The sequence below is a fragment of the Procambarus clarkii genome, chromosome 16, assembly GCF_040958095.1.
Source record: "Procambarus clarkii isolate CNS0578487 chromosome 16, FALCON_Pclarkii_2.0, whole genome shotgun sequence".
Taxonomy (NCBI): Eukaryota; Metazoa; Arthropoda; class Malacostraca; order Decapoda; family Cambaridae; genus Procambarus; species Procambarus clarkii.
The window spans coordinates 38,358,369-38,366,857 of record NC_091165.1 but is presented as its reverse complement, the minus strand read 5'-3'; the positions used below and the strand labels follow the sequence as shown (position 1 = coordinate 38,366,857).

The 8,489-nt window shown below is 45.5% G+C and overlaps 1 non-coding gene across 1 annotated transcript; it reads right to left on the bottom strand.

Moving 5' to 3' along the window:
• Nucleotides 1-224: 224 nt before the first annotated feature.
• On the bottom strand, nt 225-343 carry LOC138365477 (5S ribosomal RNA). The gene has a single exon (XR_011228832.1). It is a non-coding gene; the product is annotated as a 5S ribosomal RNA (ribosomal RNA).
• Between the last annotated feature and the right edge of the window lie 8,146 nt (nt 344-8,489).

Sequence of the window (8,489 nt, the reverse complement as noted above, 5' to 3'; positions counted from 1 at the left end):
TATATATATATATATATATATATATATATATACACAACATGTTTTGTTTTGGTTGTTTGTTTTTGTATAAAGCCTCACACACTATATTAAGCGAGTTTGTTTTAAACATGACATACATATTAATTCATTTTACCAGGCCTTATTCCACACAACTCCGTGAATTTCCCGTGGAGCCAGCCATTCAAACAAAAACAAACGAAACAAAACAAAACAAAAAACATTATTGCCAACAGCATTTGGTGTTCCCAGGCGGTCACCCATCCAAGTACTAACCAAACCCAACGTTGCTTAACTTCGCTGATCGGACGAGAAGCGGTGTTCTCAACGTGGTATGGCCGTTGGCATGAGACTGCCTACACATTGTGGCTAATAACCAACTCTTTTTAGTCATCACGGCAGGATACGGACCTTCTTGTGGTGTCTTAATGGTAATTGTATCCTAACATATTTTTGTCTCCTTGGCATGGATATTTAACATCGTTTATTCAGTCTTGGGTTTATGTTCTTTCGCCATTTACAGACATTTTACATCTACCTACTTCCTCAGCCTGCCCTGCCAATTTCTAATGAATTTGTGGATTTTCTTTTGTAATACATACATGTGTGTGCTCATCTGCTCTTCAGTTTTTATGATATTTGTCTCATCTGTCCTGCTTTATGATACTTTTACAAAGAACATGAACAAATGCTTCTATTTTAGAGAAGATATGGGATCCAGGTTTCGGAGCCGTAAAACCAACCGTTGTGATTGGTGGACGAGTTGCCAGGTTGCAGCTTCTGTACCGTGCCGGCACATAAATAGGTTCGGCTCAAGCGGCGGCAGCATCATTCCCCCGTGACTGTCTGAGCGTCTCTCATCACCTTGGTTATCTCATCATCATCATGGTAGAAGCAAAGCCTACCAAGAAGGCTGCGGCTGCTGCTGTGGTGGCCACCACCAGGAAACCTCGCGTCCAGGTTGCTCACCCGAAAACTAGTCAAATGGTTCTAGCCGCGGTCGCAGCACTCAAAGACCGTAAGGGCTCGTCTCTACAAGCAATCAAGAAGTACGTTGTTGCCAACAACAAAGTCGAGGCTGCCAAGATCGCCATTTACATCCGAAGATTTCTCAAGAAAGCAGTGGCTGACGGCATTCTTGTTCAGACGAAGGGAAGTGGACCTAGTGGATCATTCAAGCTGGCCGTAGCAGAGAAGAGGGCCGTTCTAACTCCCAAGAAAGCCACCACAACCAAGAAACCATCTACAGCAGCAAAGAAGGCCGTGGTAACTCCCAAGAAAGCCGCCACAAGCAACAAACCACCTACAGCCTTGAAAAAGAAGCAGCAGCAGCTTGTTGTTGGGAACAAAAAGCCCAAAATAAAGAGAGCTTCAAAATCTCCCAAACCACCCAAGGCAAAGAAAGCTGTCAAGAAAACAACAAAGGCAAAATAAACGACGACATGCAAGCAGCATGAATACACATGACAATAAACATCCAGGCCTCCCCCCTCAGTGGAGGGGCCTCATATGATTCCAAAAAGAGTTTAGTTTTGTAGACAAATAAATCATTACTTTTGGGGTAGATTTACTCTGTATATTATATATATATATATATATATATATATATATATATATATATATATATATATATATATATATATATATATATATATATTTATATATACACATGGGTGAGGTGATATGGTACCAAAGTTTTGGGTAAGGTGATTGACATTTACACAAGATAAAACACGAACCAATGGGAATAAAAACATAAGAATGGAAGTAACTGCAGAAGGCCTATTGGCCCATAACACAAGCACTTCTTCTTGATGCTTCTATATTGGTTCGGAGTCTTGAAGCTATAATATATATATATATATATATATATATATATATATATATATATATATATATATATATATATATATGCACACAAAACTAAATAGTCTTGTTAGACAAATTGCCCCTATTAGAGGCAAGTTGACTAACAAGCCGAATGACTGCAATTGTTTTGAATTTGAGTTAAATCTAACATAGAAATGTAATCAAACCTAACCTAACCTATGCTAACCCAAGCTAAGCTAACCTAACCTAACCTAAGCTAACCCAAGCTAAGCTAAGCTAACCTAACCTAACCTAACCTAACCTAACCTAAGCTAAGCTAACCTAACCTAACCTAACCTAACCTAACCTAACCTAACCCAGCAATTCATGATCTTAATATAATACTGTTAATTGGATAAACCAATTTGGAAAGAAATGTTCGAAAATAACAAAATTAACTGTGCTTGTTAGGAAAATTGGGCCTTGCATACTTGTCCCAATAGTGTGGTTCTCGCTTTTAGGTACGACATAAACGTATACCTAAGTTGAGAGAGAAAAAGATTCGCACTCAAACATGCATATCGATTGCCAGTCCTGAATTCTGGGTAGATATTCGTGTCCTCCCTTTTCATTTACCATCATTTGGATACTATCAAAACAGCTCTGAGAAGGATAAAATGAATAAAACGGGTAGCTCACTCATGTAAAAAGGAAGAGTTGGGAAAGATCTCTCTCTCTCTCTCTCTCCCCCTCACCCCCCCCCCCCCCCACCAATGATCCTGCTCTGCTAGTATATAACGTAACAAACCTTCCCCCCCCCCCCCTCCCTCCCCAATCAGAGTCCCTTTAAGCATGCGAGGATAAAAAATAGATTTCATAAGACCCAATGTGCTAGCTGATATCAAAACAATTTATGTTATCGTCTATTAAGCCCTTCAGTAAAAAAGTATAGGGACCTAATTAGGTCCCGTTTTGAGGTGGTGGTGGGTGGAATCGATGGATTAGCCAAGCTCTTATCCGCCGAATCCGTAGAGGGTACGACCCTGGCGCTTTAGAGCGTACACCACGTCCATAGCAGTGACGGTCTTCCTCTTGGCGTGTTCCGTGTAGGTTACAGCATCACGGATGACGTTCTCGAGGAACACCTTCAGGACGCCACGGGTCTCTTCGTAGATGAGACCCGAAATACGCTTCACGCCGCCACGACGAGCTAAGCGACGAATAGCGGGCTTGGTGATGCCCTGGATGTTGTCACGTAGCACCTTACGATGACGCTTGGCGCCACCCTTTCCGAGTCCCTTGCCTCCCTTGCCGCGTCCAGTCATGGTGTTGAAGTTGTGTGAATCGAATTGACGAATGCCCGCACGATTTCCCGACTATATCCCATCAAGCGGACGTACTAGTAGCATTGCAACTCCTGCCTGCCCTTACTTTACGCTTGTGGTCGAGTAGACACGGCTTTCTCACAACGCTTTCAAAACTGCAGTTGCCTACTCGTCTGTTTCACGTCCCTGTGAAATGACTTTTGCACAAATCCAAAAAATAGAGCAAAATCAGCGATAATAGTGATTGAGGTGAGCCGCCTGTTGGCTGCAGCCAGAGGAAGGAGGGGAGGGGCAACGGGGTGACGTAGGCGAGTCGAGCAGCCAATGGCGCTCGAGCAAGCGCCTCGAGACGGCGTATATAAGCAAAAATTTTTCGGCGCCGGCCATCACAAACCACAGTTGTTCACCATGGCTCGCACCAAGCAGACTGCTCGCAAGTCCACGGGAGGCAAGGCTCCTCGTAAGCAGCTGGCCACCAAGGCAGCACGCAAGTCTGCTCCTGCCACAGGGGGTGTGAAGAAGCCTCACCGTTACAGGCCCGGAACGGTCGCCCTGCGTGAGATCCGTCGTTACCAGAAGAGCACCGAGTTGCTCATCAGGAAACTTCCCTTCCAGCGTCTGGTGCGCGAGATTGCCCAGGACTTCAAGACCGATCTTCGCTTCCAGTCGTCTGCCGTCATGGCTTTACAGGAGGCATCCGAGGCTTACCTGGTCGGTCTCTTCGAGGACACTAACCTCTGTGCCATCCACGCCAAGCGTGTCACCATCATGCCAAAGGACATTCAGCTTGCTCGCCGTATCCGTGGAGAGCGTGCATAAGCTAAATCGACCACCCTAGTATACACCAAACTCGGCCCTTCTCAGGGCCAAAATATCCTTCTAAGGAGATTTCAGACATTCCTAGCATAATTTAGGTGTCATACATACATGTGATATCAATAAATCAAGTCATTTGTAGTACAACCTGTTCTCTTACAAACAAAACGCCGTCGCTTTTCACTCTTATGCACTGTCAAGGATCACCCCCCCCCCCCCCCCAAAATAAAAATTGTCATACTGTACTAGAAATAAAAGCAGCTTGTATAAGTGACATATACTGTCCAGTCCTGTTTTATTCTGTTTTCGGTCCTCTGGCTTAATCTGTTAAGTTAGGAGATGACATTTTAAATTAACCGTTTTCTTGACATTTTCAAACCTAAGAGGGTGGCCTGCATAGTAATCCTAATGTGGAACATAACAATGAATCTCTAATCTCTAGAAAAAAGATACCGAGTGCTTATATGTGTTGAGAGAGAGAGAGAGAGAGAGAGAGAGAGAGAGAGAGAGAGAGAGAGAGAGAGAGAGAGAGAGAGAGAGAGAGACACACAGACAGACAGACAAGACAGACAAGACAGACAGACAGACAGACAGACAGACAGACAGACAGACAGACAGACAGACAGACAGACAGACAGACAGACAGACAGACAGACAGGCAGGCAGGCAGGCAGACAGACAGACAGACAGACACTGAGAGAGAGAAACACACACAGACAGTTTCATAAATATTCTCATTTTATAGCTATTTGCTTTCAGTGACAGAGGTTTTTGTTATAATAGTATTGGTGTCTAACACTCACAATCTCTTTAGAAATTAAAGTGTGGCTCCAATGGAGCCGAGTTTGTTGGTTTGAGGCCAAGCCACCACCACAGGGCAGTAAGTAAGCCGTTTACTTGGAGGAGGTGTACTTGGTGACGGCCTTAGTGCCCTCAGAGACGGCGTGCTTGGCCAGTTCTCCGGGCAACAGGAGCCTTACAGCCGTCTGGATCTCCCGACTGGTAATGGTGGAACGCTTGTTGTAGTGGGCCAGGCGAGAAGCCTCGGCGGCGATGCGCTCGAAGATGTCGTTCACGAACGAGTTCATGATCGACATGGCTTTGGAAGAGATACCAGTGTCGGGGTGGACCTGCTTCAGCACTTTGTAGATGTAGATGCTGTAGCTCTCCTTCCTCCTGCGCTTCTTTTTCTTATCGCCCTTGGCAATGGCCTTCTGGGCCTTTCCGGCCTTCTTGGCAGCCTTTCCAGATGCCTTGGGTGGCATGATGATGCTCGTGCTGGCTGGCTGGCGTTGCGATACAATAATGAACTTTTGCGCGAGGCGAGCTTTCCTTTTATATCCCGCTCGCGACTCAGCTCAGAGCGGGTCGCGTGGCGGAGCGCGCTGATTGGTCAGTGGCGGGCTCCCTTGATCCTGAGCGGGGTATATAACACGAAGCTCGATCTGCGGGGTAAAACACCACCTGCCCCCACCAGCCCGAGACGGAAGAAAATGAGAGGAAAAAGGAGACCAAAATGTCAGCAAGTGGAATCAGAATCAGATTCAGAACCAGAGTTCCTAGAAACCTTGACTGAGACCATCACATATGAGGCCCCAGACTTCGACCTAAACCCAAGCAAATCAAGCAAGAAAGTGCCCTGCTTTGGACTTTACCTCAATCACGGTGGCACTTTCAACGGCAATCGAAGCACAAGAATGGTCATTGCCTTAGAATGCAACAGGATCATGAACCAGCTCAAGACCACCATGCCTTACCCTGTGTTTGTCCACCACGAGACCGTGGAACGCTATGTAGACTTCTGCGCTCTGGAGAGTGTATACATCGACCCTAAATTCGACTTCAAGAGGGGACAAGTGACCTTCCTGGAAGAAGATGAAGACCCGACAGGAACACCAATACCACCGCTAACATTCGGGAAGTACATGCGAATACCTCCTGGCCAAGACACCACCAAGCAACAGTGAACTTACCTCTCACCATCTCAATAAGGAAGACGCCTCCTCCAAGCCAGACAGACCACCTCAAGTGAACCAGGACGACATCACCCTGCCCCACCACTAGCCTCCTGCCGCCCAAGAAGAACTTAAGCTACAGGCTTTGACTGAAAAAACATCTCCAATCCAAGGTGGACGGGCCACCGAACTTTCAAGCCTCCTCTCTCCACATCCAAATCCTCTTCCAAGAATTTCATCGCCCCATCCTTCTCCCTCCCACATCCTTTCCAAGCTCTTTGGACATCAAAGCAAGGTAAAACACCACAAACCCACAACAGCAGCAGCAATGTCAGGACGCGGCAAGGGAGGCAAAGTGAAGGGCAAGTCAAAGTCTCGCTCCAGCAGGGCCGGACTTCAGTTCCCCGTGGGCAGAATTCACCGTCTGCTGCGTAAGGGCAACTACGCCGAACGCGTCGGTGCTGGCGCTCCTGTCTACCTGGCAGCCGTCATGGAATACCTCGCTGCCGAAGTTCTGGAGCTCGCCGGTAACGCCGCACGTGACAACAAGAAGACCCGTATCATCCCACGTCACTTGCAGTTGGCCATCCGCAACGACGAAGAACTCAACAAACTTCTGTCTGGCGTAACCATTGCACAGGGAGGTGTTCTTCCAAACATTCAGGCAGTTCTTTTGCCAAAGAAGACAGAGAAGAAGTAAGCACTTCTGCCACCCACCACGACAAATACCATAACCAGGCTCCATCCGGAGCCACACACACTTTAATAGAGAGATTCAAGTAGACAATCAACTTTCAAACATTAATAATAACATTTATATTGATTTCATTTGGAATGTGTACATAACAAACAAACAAAACAAAATTATAGGGGATATTCAGCATCACTTGGAATATTAACCAATCATATAAATCCAATATATATTTTATATTTTACTTTAAGCGAGGCTTTCGCTTTGATGTCCAAAGAGCTTGGAAAGGATGTGGGAGGGAGAGAATTCATATTCTATTAATTTTTAATCATACAAATGAACAAAAGCAATTCTTCACTAGACGTAATGAATGAATAAATGATCAAGGTTTTAATGTGTTTCATGAATATATATATATATATATATATATATATATATATATATATATATATATATATATATATATATATATATATATAATATAATATAATATAATATATTATAATACTTGTGAACCAGAATATGTTTGAGCAGCAGCGATCGTGCCTGCCATTGGCCGAAGTGCAACAATTCAAATAATTTAAAGGGCCTGCTCGGGTATATAAGAGAGGCTGGGAGACTGGGGCCGGTGGTGGGTGATGGGTGATGAGTGATGGTGTGGTGTGGTATGGTGTTGTTAAGAGTTGATTTACGGCCAGCCAGCCAGCTGCAGCCAAGGCAGGGCAGGGCAGGGCAGGGCAAGGCAAGGCAAGGCAAGGCAAGGCAATAACAGGACAGGACAGGACAGGACAGGCAAGGCAAGGCAAGGCAAGGCAAGGCAAGGCAAGGCAAGCAGGCGGGCGGGCGGGCGGGCGGGCGGGCGGGCGGGCAGGCGGGCAGGCGGGCAGGCGGGCAGGCGGGCAGGCGGGCAGGCGGGCAGGCGGGCAGGCGGGCAGGCGGGCAGGCGGGCAGGCGGGCGGGCAGGCAGGCAGGCAGGCAGGCAGGCAGGCAGGCAGCCAGCCAGCCAGCCAGCCAGCCAGCCAGCCAGCCAGCCAGCCAGCCAGCCAGCCAGCCAGCCAGCCAGCCAGCCAGCCAGCCACTCCCACTTTGTATTTATATGCATTCAATTTATATTCAAACATTATATATGTTAAGGGCCTAGTTTTAGTGTTTATTTTAAAAATGACAAACATCGAGTCGTTTTACCAGTCCTTTAGCGTTAACGGTGATGCATTTTAAAACTGAACAGAAATCACCTTTTCTGGATATATCAAATATCGAATCCGCTTAATGTGCCTACAATTCAATCATTCAAAAAATACATAATTTACATCATGCCTTTTCATAGAACAGACAATAAGATTTGAGACAATAAGAACTTTACTTTTATAACTAAAGTTGCACAATTATACCAACTCTATGGTGGCTGGGTGGTAAGGTGTGTGGCTGGTGTTTTGGAAGTCGCGAGTTCAAACGACCCAATGGGAGTACTTTTTTTTTTTTGCCATACAATCTTCCTAATACTATTATGTAGGTGTGTGTGTGTGTGTGTTTTTATTCATTCTTTGGTTTTATAGATGACATACATATTGACTCCTTTTACCGGTCCTTAATTAGGCTCTGGGGAAGCAATGGTGGTGGTGCATTTAAAACTAAACCAAAAATCACCAGTTCTGGACGCGTCAAATATCATATCCGCTTAATGTGTCTACAACCTAATTACTTAAAACTACACTATTTAATTCATTCATATCATGTGCATATTGGTCATTATGCTCATACAACCGACATCAAAATTTATTTTCATTATTAGAATCATACATTTCATCAAGTAATACAGATACAAAGAGATTTTCTTTCTGAGAAGACCGTTAGTATTGGCTGGCTGGCAGGCAGGCAGGCAGGCATTTGAGGGTT